Genomic DNA, 16,443 nt, shown 5'->3' on the forward strand with positions numbered 1-16,443 from the left:
ATATATATATATATATATATATATATATATATATATATATATATATATATATATATATATATATATATATATATGTATATATACACAGCCCGGCCCCCCGCCAAATTTTTTTAACCGGCCCCCGAGTCAAAAAGTTTGGGGACCCCTCCCCTATATGATTGGTCAAAAACCCCTCAAGTGACAACAGGGTGCCATGTTGAAGACCAACTTTGAACTTTTTTTTAATTTTAGAGTTTTGCCGTGTAAATATGCCTTGTTGTAGTGTGGGAATGCTCCACTCGCAAAAACTAACCGTATGGTAAGCCAAGGTTCCCCTGGATGGTTTGAGTGCCAAAGACAACAGTATAGTGAGAGAGGTTAGATAAGAGAAATTGTCGATTTCTGACCTTCTTGATCATAACTTATACACAATGTACTACCATTGACTCTGAATATGATTGACATATGTTCTTGGCAGAACCTTTTTTATCCAATCTTTTCATAACAGGGCTCCTGTTTCCAGCTTTCACAGAAAAGGTTCATGTGTAAGTTAATTAAAATGTTCATTCAAATGTATGGTTTTTAATTCCACAAATCTCTCTTTTGTTGTCTAGAACAATCTGACAGCCTTAAAAGTCAATAAATATTTCAAACTAATCAATAATTTTTCAGATATGCATTGTTGTGTTACAACTGTTATAAAGCCCTTCATTGTCCTAATTTAGTCATTTTAATTAACAGTGATGTGCTGTCAGGGGAGGCACGTGCCATCATGGAAAGAAAAAAAATGTAAAAAGAAAAAAAAAAAATTTAATTGTTATATGTATCCAGTGATTATACTATAAAGTTATTTTCCATTTAACTTCACCAGTTTTAGATTATTTTTATTCAAAATCGCTGAATTTTCACATTTGCCGTTCAAATACTGAGAAGAGACTTGCGGTGAGTCACCAGCCAGTTGAGCCTCGCCATGGATTGTGCAATGACTCGGCTAACTGCTAGCCTGCTGTGCAGTGAGACCGTTTTGCTGTATGAATTATATTATAAATTTCCATAGTTTAGTTAGCTGAGGTATATAATGTACAGTGTATTTTGTCAACAACTGTATGTGTGTAACGTATTTCTTGTGCTGAGCAATCATAAAACGGTTGCAAAAGACGCACTGGCTGAGGCTCGCAGTAATCCCGCCTCATGGTGGTAGAGGGCGGTAGTGATCCCAGAGATCATTCTTGCGACTACTCGGCTGCAGAATAAGTGACAACAAGCAGCAACAAGCAGCAACAGTTAGCAGGGATCGTTTATTTTTTCCTCTCGCCTGAACTTTTAACATGGAGGATTATATATCTAAAATAAAGCAGTTTTTGTTATGCCCGTTTGATTGTGGACTATTACTGACACCTTGTGGCGATGGGAAAATGCTGCGCGTCATCAGTTTGGGCACTTCCGGTTTACCATGTTAGTTCAGTTCATGAGACAATAAGAAGTAGACAAGTTGTGTTACTTCTTACAAGCCTTGGAAAGGATAAGTCTGTAAGTAAACTGTTTAACTTGTTTATGTGGCTCAATATGAAGGTGGAAAGTGGCTAAATTTGATAGTAAGATGTGTATTGAAAAACGATTGTTGTGCACTAATTTAATGGATGTTTGAGGACTTAAAATGGCTGCCGGTCGTGTATTTCCACCATCGAAATAGTTTCAACACTCAGCAGTGTTTGTTTGATGGTGGTGCTGTGTATTTGTGTGGAGCTGATGTTTACATATTGTGTATTGCATTTCAGTGTGTTGATTGAATCATATAGCGTATACATTGTCATTGTGTGTATTTCAGTTTTACAAAAAAATAAATAAAAGTCCAGTGCAAGACAAAGCAAGATCAACAACAATAAAGAGCCTAAATGGATTCATCTGCTTTGAAACTTTATTAGAACGTCCTGGATTGGTTGTTAGCTGTCTGCCAAGCTGTATAACCTCAACACATATAGTGAGGGCAGAACAGTTTTCTAAACTGGACTTTCAATCGAAGCAGGAGGTAATAATTGAAGGAAGATCTCCATCGAGACAGAGACTTTTAAAACTGAAGAAAGATAAGGAAGACTTCTATGAACAAGTTATCGATGCTTTTGTTCAGAAGGAGCGGCGCATGGACTTCATTTATAAGTAAAGGTAAGACCATAATAAAGTTTTTTTTATTAAATGTGCTTTTTTGTGTGCTACAGTTTGTATGTGTAAAATTAAAGTTAAGTTAAAGTACCAATGATTGTCACACACACTAGGTGTGGTGAAATTTGTCCTCTGCATTTGACCCATCCCCTTGATCACCCCCTTGGAGGTGAGGGGAGCAGTGGGCAGCAGCGGCGCCGCGCCCGGGAATCATTTTTGGTGATTTAACCCCCAATTCCAACCCTTGATGCTGAGTGCCAAGCAGTGAAGAATGCTTGTATGAGCTTTTAAACATAACCCGTTAACTGCTGCCAATCAAATGGTGAATAAGATACTCTTTAGGGTTCATATGTTTGTAAATCTGACTGATGAAGTCAGTGCCTCACCAGCCATTAACCTCACCGCACGTCACTGTTAATTACATATGTATGCAAATTAGATATCAGTACAGAACGAACACCATTACAGTTGGGTTATTGTGCGAGCCAAAACAATTGTGAGGAATATCCATCCATCCATCCATTTTCTACCGCTTTTCCTGTTCGGGGTACTTGGGGATAGGTTGATTGGCAACACTAAATTGGCCCTCGTGTGTGAATGTGAGTGTGAATGTTGTCTGTCTATCTGTGTTGGCCCTGCGATGAGGTGGCGACTTGTCCAGGGTGTATCCCGCCTTCCGCCCGAATGCAGCTGAGATAGGCTCCAGCACCCCCCGCGACCCCAAATGGGACAAGCGATAGAAAATGGATGGATGGATGTCCCGCTCGGGGTCTTCTATCAAAACATACATATTTTGCGCCTGGACCACTTATGTTCTAAAGACACGTTCATAATAGATATGTTGCACACAAAAATCCATACACAGATGACATAATCTCTTTTTATTGATATGTTTTATTGATTTTCATGATTACAAACATACAAGCAAATTAACAGTCAATTATGAATTGTACAAGGCAAAAATTAAGTACAAAAATATACAAATAATGAAAATATCATACATATATAAGGGCTGTCAAGTGATAATTTTTGTAATCAGATTAATTACACTCTAAACCTGTGATTAATCATGATTAATCACGGGTTATTTGCTTGCATAAATAAAATTTGCTGAAGAAAATACCCCAATATTAGGGTACAAATGCAATTTTGTAGTCAGAATGTCATATAGGAACGTTTTTTAAACGTTTACTGAATTTCAAGTCATTGATCTGCTCAGAACTTTGTGAAAATAAGTATAGTAAAAATTAAGTGTACATTTTGAAAGTATTTGGAGTTTACAATAATCTTGCAAACAAGGTACAGTTCCTAATCGATAATGTAGTAAACGCACTCATAAACAACGTAACTTCTTTAGTTGAAACAGTTGGTGAAACAAACAAGTTTGTTTACCCTTTTTCAGAAGACAATGCCGATCTCCTTTTTTTTTTGGTACAATGCGACCCCAGCTCTTTTTGATTATTGACAAATGTCCAACGTTCTCCAGGAAGCAAAATAAATTCACGTCTAGTCTGTAGTTGCAAATTGATGCTCATGTTGGTTCATCCTTGCTGTAATTGTGTCATGATCCGTGGTCCGGATCATGTTTTGTATTTTCTGTTAGTTTTGGACTCCTTAAGTTCCTGTTTGTGCACCTCTGAGTTTGTTTTGGTTGCCATGGTTGGTCATTGTGTTCACCTGTCTCTGATTAGTGTTCGCCCGCTCACCTGCTTCCCGAGCACTAATCAGAGGCATTATTTAAGCCTGCCTTTGCTGGTCAGTAGGCCTGGCGTCATTGTTTGCTTCATGCAACCTGTCAACGTAAGTTTTGCTTGTCTCCTAGCCAATGCTAAGTGGTAGCTTAGTTTCGAGTGTGATCAAGCCTTTTGCTTGTTTTCTGTTTTTGGTACTTTGCATTATTTTTGAGAATAAATCATGTTCTTACCGGCACGCTTTGTCCGGAGTGGTCCGTCTGCATCCCGGGTGAATGACATCCCCGTTGTGACAAATTGCGCCTCTTCAAGGGAGGACAGATCAGCTGTGGTGATATGAATGACATCTTCTTGCAAGACTTGGTCTTCACAGGTGTTGGGCGTCCTACGTGCGGTGGCTGTCCGTTTAGCAAAGGTATGGGTTTACCTTAACTGTGCTACTTTTGTCGACAACATTGAATCAGTAAACTTTACCAGCGTAGCGTTCTCCTGTGCTTCTTGTCAATGTAGCTAGCATTCATGCTAGCATGTAGCTATCGGTAGCAGCCGTGACTGCTCGCTGAGGACGGTGACTGCTGCTTGCTTTCACCTCAGAGTCTCCAAGACACAAAAAAGTCTTCAAATTCACCAGGAAAAGTGGCTAGATATGTTGCTAGTGGCTGTTTACAAAAAACGTCGCCAAGAGGATTGGCAACACGGTCTGCGCCATCCTCGAGTACGTGTTTCGCTTTAAGATGGTTGTGGAAGTTGCTTCCTAGCGGTCCCACTGACAGACACTTCACAGGAGCCAAGCGTGCCGTTTTAACAAAGTTGTAATGATCAATTGCTTTAACAAAGTTAAAGCAGGACGCAACTTTCCAGCCACGTCCGTATCCTCTCTCTCGCCCTGCTCCCGGCCGCTTACTGTTAAAGACAACAGATGGTTAGATTTACACGTACCACCTGTGAAATCCAATCACCTGCCAGCTGTGTCTCGCCATCAGCACTGATGGTGCTCTGTCCTCAGCACCATGGACAGAGGCGGTGACCTTTGCTCCTGCAGGCAGCGCTGACAACATCTCCCTCCCCAATGGTATTTTAGACTTGATGTGCGCCGATGATAAAAACGTTTGTCGCTGCAATACCAACAAGTTAGCTTAGTGTTATCCAATGTTCTGTTTTGAAGCCAAATTGGCCGCCCCTCCTCGCAATCACAGACCGTGCAACAAATGCGCGCGTCTTCCGGGTAATAAAAAAAAAAAAAACATGCCTCAAAACACTGCAACTTTTGCAGCAAGTTTCTGAAAACAAATTCAGGAATTTTAAGTCACAAGAGAGACTCAATAATTAACTATCAACACTAATTAAAAAAAAGGAAGGGGCCCGCTCCAAACTGTTCCCACAAGGTTGGGAGCATGGAATTGTCCAAAATGTGTTGGTATCCTGGAGCATTCAAAGTTCCTTTCACTGGAACTAAGGGGCCAAGCCCAACTCCTGAAAAACAACCCCACACCATAATTCCTCCTCCACCAAATTTCACACTCGGCACAATGCAGTCCGAAATGTACCGTTCACCACCGCAACAGCAGGCAGTTGATCTGTGTTTTGATTTACACCTGTTGTTTTTGTAGTGAAGAAGCATATTTATATTTATTTGGTCCATGCCGTTAAGTTTTCGACGCTGTAAGAAAACATGCGATCTGGTGACTGACAGAGGTCCTGACTTGTCTCTTCTATTCTTTTGATGTATCTTTTTATTATTATTTTAGGATTATTTTTGAAAGAAAATAACATGTATTTCATGCAACTCGGCTGGGTTCAGACCACTTACAATTAGGGTTGTACGGTATACCGGTATTAGTATAGTACCGAGATACTAATGAATCATATGCGGTACTATACCGCCTCTGAAAAGTACCGGTCCTCCTTTCGTTTTTTTAAAATGCCCATCCATCCATCCATCCATCCATCTTCCTCCGCTTATCCGAGGTCGGGTCGCGGGGGCAGCAGCCTAAGCAGGGAAGCCCAGACTTCCCTCTCCCCAGCCACTTGGTCCAGCTCTTCCCGGGGGATCCCGAGGCGTTCCCAGGCCAGCCGGGAGACATAGTCTTCCCAACGTGTCCTGGGTCTTCCCCGTGGCCTTTTTTAAAATGTATAAACTATAAATTATAAACTCAGGAAAATATGTTCCTGGACACATGAGGACTTTGAATATGACCCATGTATGATCCTGTAATGACTTGGTATCGGATTGATACACAAATTTGTGGTATCATCCAAAACTAATGTAAAGTATCAAACAACAGAAGAATAAGTGATTATTAAATTTTAACAGAAGTGTAGATAGAACATGGTAAAAGAGAAAGTACCCAGATATTAACAGTAATGAACAAGTAGATTAATAATTAATTTTCTACCACTTAATTTTAATAATTTTAACAAAATAATAGAATGGAAAATGACACTATATGTGACTGCATACGTCAGCAGCTAAATTAGGAGCCTTTGTTTGCTTACTTACTAATAAAAGACAAGTTGTCTAGTATGTTCACTATTTTATTTAAGGACAAACTTGCAATAAGAAACATATGTTTAAAGTACCGTAAGATTTGTTGTTAAAATATAGCCAATAATACAATTTTTTGTGGTCCCCTTTATTTAGAAAAGTACCGAAAAGTATCGAAATAATGGTATCGGGACAACACTGCTTACAATTAATCCACCCTAAATCAGCTGGGATAGGCACTATCCTCTCTGTGACCTGAAATAGGACATGGGCCATAGACATTGGATGGATTTATGAAGTAAAAAAAAATTTAAAAAGAAGAAAATGTGAATCTTGTATTCCTTTTGATATTTATAATTGTTAAACCACTAATAATAAATGGAAATTATTCTGTTTCACTGCCTAAAAAAGAGGTCAGAGAACACATTTAAAAGGATGGAGGGTATTAGATTGTATTTATCATAAGCTGTAAGTAAAGGCAGGGGTCCATGAAAGCTTTTTAAACATTAAAAGAACGTTACAATCTGCTTGGAAAGCACGGAGGGCAACAGGTGCTGCAGGAGCTCTATATATAGTGGGCAAGACAACAAATGGGACCCCTTTGGGAAAAATACCACAAGATTTAAACATTGTATTTATACATAAGTCATGCATCTGGCTTTTCAACAATTACAGTTGCTGTGCAGTCAAATCAGAGTGATAAATTAGGCTGCATGCGTTTTGCTTTGTAAACAATTGTGGGTACGGAAATGGTATTTGGACAACAGTTTGATTGATTCCTGTTAGTGGTGTCACGATCGGTTCTAAATCATTAAAAAAACAAGTAATTGATGATATGTGTCAACTTTCTTGGAGCCTCTTTATGCACTGAAATTGACAAGGTTTTCTCTATGAGAAGCTCCGGTTTCGCAGAACCTGCCTGTGCTGACGGAACATCTGCTGCTTTGTGCAAGATGGGAGAAGTGGAGGGTCATGTGCCTGGCGCCTTTTTCCGTTGATAGTTGAAAGATATCTACCCATTCGTAACCATGATAACAGGACATCTGGTAGTTTGACTGAGCGTTGCTCTGGTGTATCGACAAATTCTGAAGACAATGGCAGCCGTTCAAGATCCCCAGAAGTTGCCCGTCATGATTAATGGGATGGGTCAGGATTATAGGCACTCAGACTGTAGCGATTCCTGAAATGAAGCGCAAACTGGATAGCATTTCGGAGAAGCTTTAGACTCTGCAAGGCGAAATTCCAATCAACTCGATCCCCATCTTCTCGACCCCTTTCCCCCAGCCCTGCCCCTTCCCTCAAGGACACCTGCTGATTTGTTGAGACTAAATTACAGACGTCTCCACAGCAATCAGCTTTGCTATCACAACGTCACAGGCTTACGAACACACACGCATCTGCGGACACTACACAAACGCGCAGCCTGCTCATATTTTAGAATAGGGAAGCTGTATTTGTACCATACTTGCCAACCTTGAGACCTCAGAATTAGGGAGATATTCAAAAGGCCCGCTGGGGTGGGGGGGATTTGTTCTGCCATTTGCGTACTGGCGAGCAATCTCTGAAACCGGGAACATATCCTTCACGGATTTGTTGAAAACATCCACAAATGAGAACGGGATGTTGCTTGTAGCTATCAGCATAGCCATTTTTGTCTCGGCATAAGTTACACCCTCGGGTCTCCATTTAGCAAGGTGGCCCATAATACTGGGCTGTGACCGGTGCTGCGTTGCTGCAGCCTTGTGCTTCTCTGACCGTTCATGAGTGACTATATCCGTTCGGCCACCGTGTTCAATGGAGAAGTCTGATCTACAAAATTTGCAGACAGCATACCCCTTCCCCTTCGAGCTGTCCTGGATGAACTGAAATTCTTTTTTCCAATCATTTTGGAACTTGCAAGCGTACTTCTTCTTCTTACTCGTCGTCGCCATGTCTCTTCTTTTGCTTCATCTTCTTCTTCTGTTCTGATTGCCGCGCTTGACTTCGAGGTGTAACCGTTGTTATTGTCCGGCCGGAAACGGTGCCCAGTGAAGGATGGTGTAGCAATATTGTTGTCCGGGTGGAAATCGGGAGAAATTCGTGAGAATGGTTGCCTTGGGAGATTTTCGGGAGGGGCACTGAAATTCGGGACTCTCCCGGTAAAATCGGGAGGGTTGGCAAGTATGATTTCTACCCACATATTGATTGGCTATCGTGCAGTCGGGGCAAATGTTAACTATTGGGTCAAGTAATTTGCTGATCAAAAGTCTGAAAGGTCAGCAATGTTTGCAGAAATGATTAACAAATTCTGTACATTTATAAGAACCGACAAAATTTACCAGGTATCAATTCACAGAAAATCAAACCATACCATATGTTCAGTCTTGGGCAGTAGCGCGTTACATGTAGCAAAGCTACGTAGCTTAACTACATTTGCCAATAGCTTGGCAGTAGCTTCGCTACTTTTTATACGAGTAGCGATTTCCGTAGCTTAGCTATTTTTAGACCCATGTAGCGGTTAGCTTAGCTACAAAGCTACAAGCTACAAAAGAAGAGAGAGAGAGAAGAGAAAGAGAGGAACAGACTAGTGCAACTGCACGGGCAAATAAATAAATAAAACAACTGTACAGGAAAAATCAATGATGATTGGTTGGTTTAGTATGATGAGTCACGATTGGTTAAGATTAGGGCAAAGCATTACGGACAAGCCAATCAGAGGCAAGATAGGGCGGGTCACAGAACCAGGAAGGGAAATCACAACAGACATCCCAAATGGCGACGAGGGAGTCGGTGAAGAAAAGAGGGAAGATTCAAGCGGGCAATTAAAAAAAAAAAAAAAAACCTAGTGGAAGATTATCTTCCTTAGATTTTTATTTTAGTGATGAAGACGGCGTCCAGGAAACCCACAATGCGTCTACTTGGCCACATTCGGACAAATGTATGCATCTGGATAAAACAATGCCCAAAACATTCATTTTTAGTTGTTGACTTTGTAAGCCCAAATCAAAACTGCTCTCGACATGGAAGACGTGGACTACACATTTAAGAACACACATTAAGGTGAACTGAGTTCAAAGTTTTACTGCACATAACAACTATTATCAACTGTTTCCAAACAACACACAAGTCATTGTTTTTATGTCAAGATCTTGATAGATGCTGTTTTTATTCACTGTAGGTAAAGAAAATGATTAACATTATAGGGGTGGGCCAAAGAAAAGGCAAATTAAAATAAATACATACGGTGGGGTGCGGAAATCCCTAGAGGTAGTTGTAGGGTGTCCCCAGCTAAATGACAGATAGTTAATAGTAATGGAGCCTTATTTGGGGGCATTTGGTTCCACATGTACGCTCTCAGTTACATTAACACATATTTGCCAACCCTCCCGGTTTTAACGGGAGACTCCCGGTATTCAGCGCCTCTCCCGATAAATTTTCTCCCGACAAACTCCCGGTATTCAGCCGGAGCTGGAGACCACGCCCCCTCCAGCTCAATGCGGACCTGAGTGGGGACAGCCTGTTCTCACGTCCGCTTTCCCACAATATAAACATCTTGACTGCCCAATGACATCATAACATCTACGGCTTTTAGAGAGTAGAGTGCACAACTGCGCACACAACAAGGAGACGAAGCAGAAGAACGAGGAAGTTACAGACATGGCAACGCCGTCGACGAGCAAGATGAAGAAATACGCTTGCAAGTTCCAAAACGAATGGAAACAAGAATTTCAGTTCATCCAGGACAGTTCGAAGGGGAAGGGGTATGTAATTATGTTGCCTGTACATTTTGTAGAACAGACTTCTCCGTTGAACACGGTGGCCGAAATGATATACTCATTCATGAACGGAGAAGTTAAACAGGACAATACTGCCATCTACTGGATAGCCTCCGGGACACTGAAATTCAAATATTTATTTTATTTATATGTATAATAAAATAAATATATATATATATATATATATATATATATATATATATATATATATATATATATATATATATATATATATATATATATATATATATATATATATATATATATATATATATATATATATAGCTAGAATTCACTGAAAGTCAAGTATTTCTTACATATATATATATATATATATATATATATATATATATATATATATATATATATATATATATATATATATATATATATATATATATATATATATATATATATATATATATATATATATATATATATATATATATGAAATACTTGAGTTGGTGAATTCTAGCTGTAAATATACTGCCCTATTAACCACGCCCCCAACAACGCCCCCGCCCACAACCCCCCACCGCCCACCTCTCGGTATCGGAGGTCTCAAGGTTGGCAAGTATGCATTAACATTATTACCAATATAAGAACTTAAAACATAGAAGTTGGGGGAAAATGTCATTTTGTTTGACTCTGTTACACAGTCAGGAAAATACGTTTATTTTAAATATGTTCAGTTTTATTGATTTCCGTTCAAGTAAAGATGGAGTTTGTTAAAGGGGAAGTGCACTTTTTTTGGAATCACAATCATTATGAAAGACATGACGACAGATGTATTCTTTTTTTAATGTTTTTTTAAATATTAAATAAATGCGATCAAAAGCCCGCTTACAATGGAGCCACTCTATTCTGCCTCTAAAAACCAAGCACCTCCATTAAAGTTTTATATACATGATGTAAGTATACATGTAATGTAGTAGCAGGCACATTTATATTATGATGTAATATTTAAATATGTTGACCATTTTAAGCATGCGCGGCGCATTAATTTAAAAAACGCATCACAACGTATGCTTTTTTTTCCCAACAAAATCACTGATTATTACTCACTGCAGACTTCATGAGAGTCAACAAACGGAATAAAACATCACTTACTGTACAAAGTCTGCTGTCATTAGGATGCAGACTGCTAGGATGTTCATATAGTCCCATTTAGAAGAAGAAATTAATAATCTTCACGAGGAAAAGGGAGGTGGGGCCAAGCGTCTGTTCGTGTCGTTCTCGCCATTACCGGGTATAAGTTGGCTGTCAAAATGTACCAACTTGTTGGAATTTGCCTCAGCCTTCTATCCAGGTGAGATGCATGATTTATAATCTACAATAAAGGAGCAGGGAAGCAAGGAAACAGCAGACCACTCGATGATGTAAACACAGCAGCATTAATTGGTGATCACGTTGCCACTATAAATAGTTTGTCTGTGTTAGTGCTTATAATAACAATATCACTAATACTTGGTTAATATTGAAGTCACGACATGTAAATGGAGTATTGTTGGCGCTTTTTGGATGGTTATTTATTGCGTTTTATGGGCGGAATAGAGGACCTCCCATTGGCTCCATTGTACACTGACTTTTATTTAAGTTTATTTACGAGTAAGAATGCATTAAAAAAAAAAATTCCATCCGTCATCATGTCTTTCATAATGATTGTGAACGATAGTCAAAATTCCAAAAAAGTGCAGTTCCACTTTTATGTCTCTTTTGTGAGAAATAGTTGGTTCCTTTGGCCAGATTGTCATTTTGCCACTGTGGTTTCTGTGAAAACAGTCATTTATCCTGTGCTGAAAAGTCTCCATTGGAGTATATATTATGGTCTTTATTTATCATTATTATTGTTTCACTGCCTTTTATTTAATTTGTTTCCTGTGTTTTTCTCTCATTTTGTACATGGTAGCCAGACAAAGGGTATGTTTCTAGCTAGTGTTTATTTTTAATACACAATCAAACTGAGAATTTTCTCTCGTTTGGTGGAAAGTTGTAGATGAAGTTATATATTAATATATATGTAGCCTTGATGTAGCAAGCTACTATTGCCGTGTGGCTTGTAGTGTAGAGCAGACTCAGTCGGAGTAAGTATGCCTGAGTGATAATGCTCAAACGTACAGTAAGGCTCCACTTCTTAAAATGGGCTAGCTCGATGCTAATTTACATTGAATATGCCATAAGTACCTGTTACTTATTAGCAGGGTGATTTCAACAACTCCAAATTTGGTAATGAAAACAACAACTAAGACGCACGTTACAACCAAACAACTGGTGTGTAATAAATACAATACATACAGTATAAACACTTTACAGGACTCAACAAAAGACAAGACTGGCACATTTAACTTAATGACAAAGACTACGGCAACATACCGTAGTCTATACATTACTGCCATCTTAATTCTTGGAATTACAACTGCATTCCAAATCCACTATAATATATATATATATATATATATATATATATATATATATATATATATATATATATATATATATATATATATATATATATATATATATATATATATATATATATATATATATATATATATATATATATATAGATATATATATATATATATATATATATATATATATATATATATATATATATATATATATATATATATATATATTTTTTTTTTTATATATATATAGGTGGTCAATCAACAATCACTTTATTAAAACAATTAAAATAACGTCTACAAACGTTTCACTTCAAATGCATAATTTGCTTCTCTGTTTTTTCCATTATCCAATCACCAGTCAGGAGTGAAGTGAAGTATATTTATATAGCACTTTTCTCTAGTGACTCAAAGCGCTTTACATAGTGAAACCCAATATCTAAGTTACATTTAAACCAATGTGGGTGGCACTGGGAGCAGGTGGATAAAGTGTCACACGAGGACACAACGGCAGTGACTAGGATGACAGAAGCTGGGATCGAACCTGGAACCCTCAAGTTGCTGGCACGGCCACTCTACCAACCGAGCTATACCGCCCCAGGACACATTAGATGACTCGCACACTGTCAAGAAATCCAACTCTAAATCAGCAATTAACGACAACAGGTATTTTTTAAGTGCACATTTTCTCCACACCAGTGTTAAAACATTCATATCTACAAGAGTTGAGTTTAAATTATAAGTATAATGGAAAAATATGTTGACTTTATAAGCTTATTTGTGTTTCATTGTATCCATTAAACCATTTCCAAGTGTATTTCCATTTTGAATTTGAAAATGCTGTCTAAACATCAGAAAATGCCACAATTTCAGGCAGCAACTGTTCCTTTGAACACTGTGTGTGAAATATTATTCATTCTTCAACTAAACAGGAAGATATGGACATCCTATCAGTGGAGAGCAGAGATCGTACAGTAAGCGTTAGTTGTATTATGTTTTGTAGTTCGTATTTCTTGTTTAGCACTTAGCAACTGATGCTTACACTACAAAAAGTCAGTGTTCAAAATCAAGAAAAAAAATATACAAAAATTAGGGGTATTTTATTTAAACTAAGCAAAATTATCTGCCAATAGAACAAGAAAATTCGGCTTTTCAAGACTTTCCAAAACAAGTAAAATTAGCTAACCTCAATTAACCCAAAAATAGCTGAAAATAAGTATATTCTCACTAATTCTCACATCCGTTGCTTTCGGTCTCCCCTAGAGGGGGGGGGGGTTACCCACATATGCGGTCCTCTCCAAGGTTTCTCATAGTCATTCACCGACGTCCCACTGGGGTGAGTTTTTCCTTGCCCGTATGTGGGCTCTGTACCGAGGATGTCGTTGTGGCTTGTACAGCCCTTTGAGACACTTGTGATTTAGGGCTATATAAATAAACATTGATTGATTGATTGATTGAATAACAAGTGCACTTGGTAGAAAAAAAAAAGAGACCTTTTTGCTCAATATGTTGAAAAATATTCTTAAATTAAGTAAATGCTTGTGCCATTATCTTGACATAATGATATGCGCCCGGCATTACATTTCTTGAAACCAGCAAACTTATACTAAAAACTAGTTTATTTTTCTTGATGGGAAGGCAACAAGGAAACCGCTTGTTACTCTCGGGGTCTCCTAGCCGCTCAGGCAAATCATATTGTCTAAAAATGCATTTTTCCATCGATAACATGACATCATCGCGCTAAGTGCGTGCTCTTTCAGTCAATTAGTGCACATATATACAGCCCGGCCCCCGGCCAAGTTTTTTTTCATTGTAATTTTGAAGAATTAATCTGAATGTGCATGAACTATTTCTGCTCAAAATTGTTTGAAATGTCACATGTTAAATGTTTAAATATTAACTGTCAGTTTGCTGTACTGTGCCAACTGTACTACTATATGAGTATGCATTTTCTATTGTTTCATTGACAATAAAACAGCAAAGTCCATTTGGCTGTCATCTGTTTTAATTATGAGACACAATTGTGTCAAAGTCATGATTTTTTTTTTCATGCTTGAAGTAAAAAATTATTACTTTAAAAAAGTAGTTTTATACTTGTGAGTGTTGATGACACAGCTTTGCAACACTTGATATTCTACTTTCAAGCATGTTTTACTCAATATAGATCATACAATCTTAGCAAAAAGCTGTAATATCTTATAGAGATCATTTAGGACCAAAACCCTTAAAACAAGTAAAACACTCTAGCATAAAATCTGCTTAGTGAGAAGAATTATCTTATCAGACAGAAAATAAGCAAATATCACCCTTATTTGAGATATTTAATCTTAATTAGATTTCTGTTTTTGCAGTGTAGTTGTTCACTAAAGCTGGATTTGTTTAGCACACAGCTTCTAAAACTTGGAACTCACCTCTCAGAGCATTCCATCGATCGCAACAGGACTGTTTGGTTTGTCTTCGAAGATGTTTGGCCGTTTGCAGTTGCGATCGATTGAATGCCCTGTGATGACAAGGACCTGCGGATGTATGAGAACATTCATAGACATGTCACCCTCCTTATACTCAGGCTAAAAATTATAAGGTTCTGGATCATAATGTTTCCTAAAGTAATCGAAGTTGGCTCTCACAAAGTCTGCATGAGTAGCATTGTCAGGTTCAAACACTGATGACATCTATTAAACAAGACAAAAAGGCAAGGAATCAAACAGAGACAGAATTAAATTTGGACTCAATTGAGGAGATACTGTATCAACACTGTAACCTCTACAGTGTCACCCACGCTCTCACGAAGAAGGTTTTCGTCTCCTCTTTTATTTAAATATTCAATGTTCACGCACCAACACATGTCTCAGCAGGAATGGGAAGTATGTAAAACAGTCATTGTTTTCGGTCACATTGAAGACAAAAGAAGAGGATGTCTCGGGCTTGGGCTCGTCCTGGATCCAGCTGGGGCAGGTTTTTGAGGAAAATGGATAACACATCCCGTCTCCTTCCATCGTATACAGCGGCTTCAAGAGGCAGCGGCTCGTAAATAGCGTTGCCTTTGGTTATCAAATAGTTCAAAAAGAGTTCGTTAAATACTTCAAAGAGAGTTCCTCTAAAATACTTCAAAGAGCGTTCGTAAAACGCTTCAAAAGAGTTCTTCTGGAAGTTGAGCAGATCCTGCCATCTGTCCGCGTTGAAGTCACAGTGGAGTTTTACGAGCCTTCTTCCTCTTGGTAGGCCTCGAAGACAACCTTTTATCTTCTTATCCGGAACACAATGTAATACAAAATATTTTTGTGATAACTTGAAAACAATTCCAACAAGCATTGTTGTTGATAAAGAAGGGATCTGTGGTTCCTCCTCTACGTCACGGATCACGTGACTGGCTTGCTCATTATCTCTCAAAATGGCTCGGGAATATCAGTGAGATTGATACTATTTCGATCATAGCTATTTGCTCGCAAACTTTGTAAATCAGAGTTTGAGTTTGAGTTTGAGTTTGAGTTTATTTCGAACATACAAGCATACAACATGATACATCACAATTTCCAGTTTCTCTTTTCAACATGTTCGAAAAGGAGTAGGAAGAAGCAGAGCTTATTTAATCCTACCCCTTTTCTTTTACATAACAGTTGCTAAACTTTTTTGTTCACTTCCTGTTCTCAATTTATTCACAATGTACTCCATAAGTAATCACAATAAAAATAAATAGATAAATAATAATTGGTGAAGTAAGTTACATTTCATATGATGAGATAAGTAAGATTATTTTGAGAGTGAAAGAATGGATGAATTAAATAAATTCAGAATGTTTATCATGGTTCTTCTTCTTTGTACTTTGTAAACACTTTAAGTTTGAAGAGTTTCTTGAAGTGGATCATATTAGTACATTGTTTGATTGCTTTGCTTAATCCATTCCATAATTTAATTCCACATACTGATATACTGAAGGTTTTAAGTGTTGTACGTGCATACAAATG

The 16,443-nt window shown here is 38.1% G+C and overlaps 2 protein-coding genes across 2 annotated transcripts in view; both read right to left on the reverse strand.

The window, feature by feature from the left end:
• Positions 1 to 4,201, reverse strand: part of kcnk18 (potassium channel, subfamily K, member 18) — a 43,428-nt gene extending 39,227 nt beyond the window's left edge. The window contains exon 1 of the mRNA XM_062058996.1: positions 4,064 to 4,201. The gene's annotated coding sequence lies outside the window, so the exon portion shown is untranslated. The remainder of the gene's footprint in view (positions 1 to 4,063) is intronic.
• The window catches only part of LOC133657002 (cytosolic phospholipase A2 beta-like), a 121,272-nt gene that overhangs the window by 9,089 nt on the left and 95,740 nt on the right, over positions 1 to 16,443 (reverse strand). The window lies entirely within an intron of this gene.

The sequence above is a fragment of the Entelurus aequoreus genome, linkage group LG09 (genome assembly GCF_033978785.1).
Source record: "Entelurus aequoreus isolate RoL-2023_Sb linkage group LG09, RoL_Eaeq_v1.1, whole genome shotgun sequence".
In the NCBI taxonomy this organism is placed as follows: Eukaryota; Metazoa; Chordata; class Actinopteri; order Syngnathiformes; family Syngnathidae; genus Entelurus; species Entelurus aequoreus.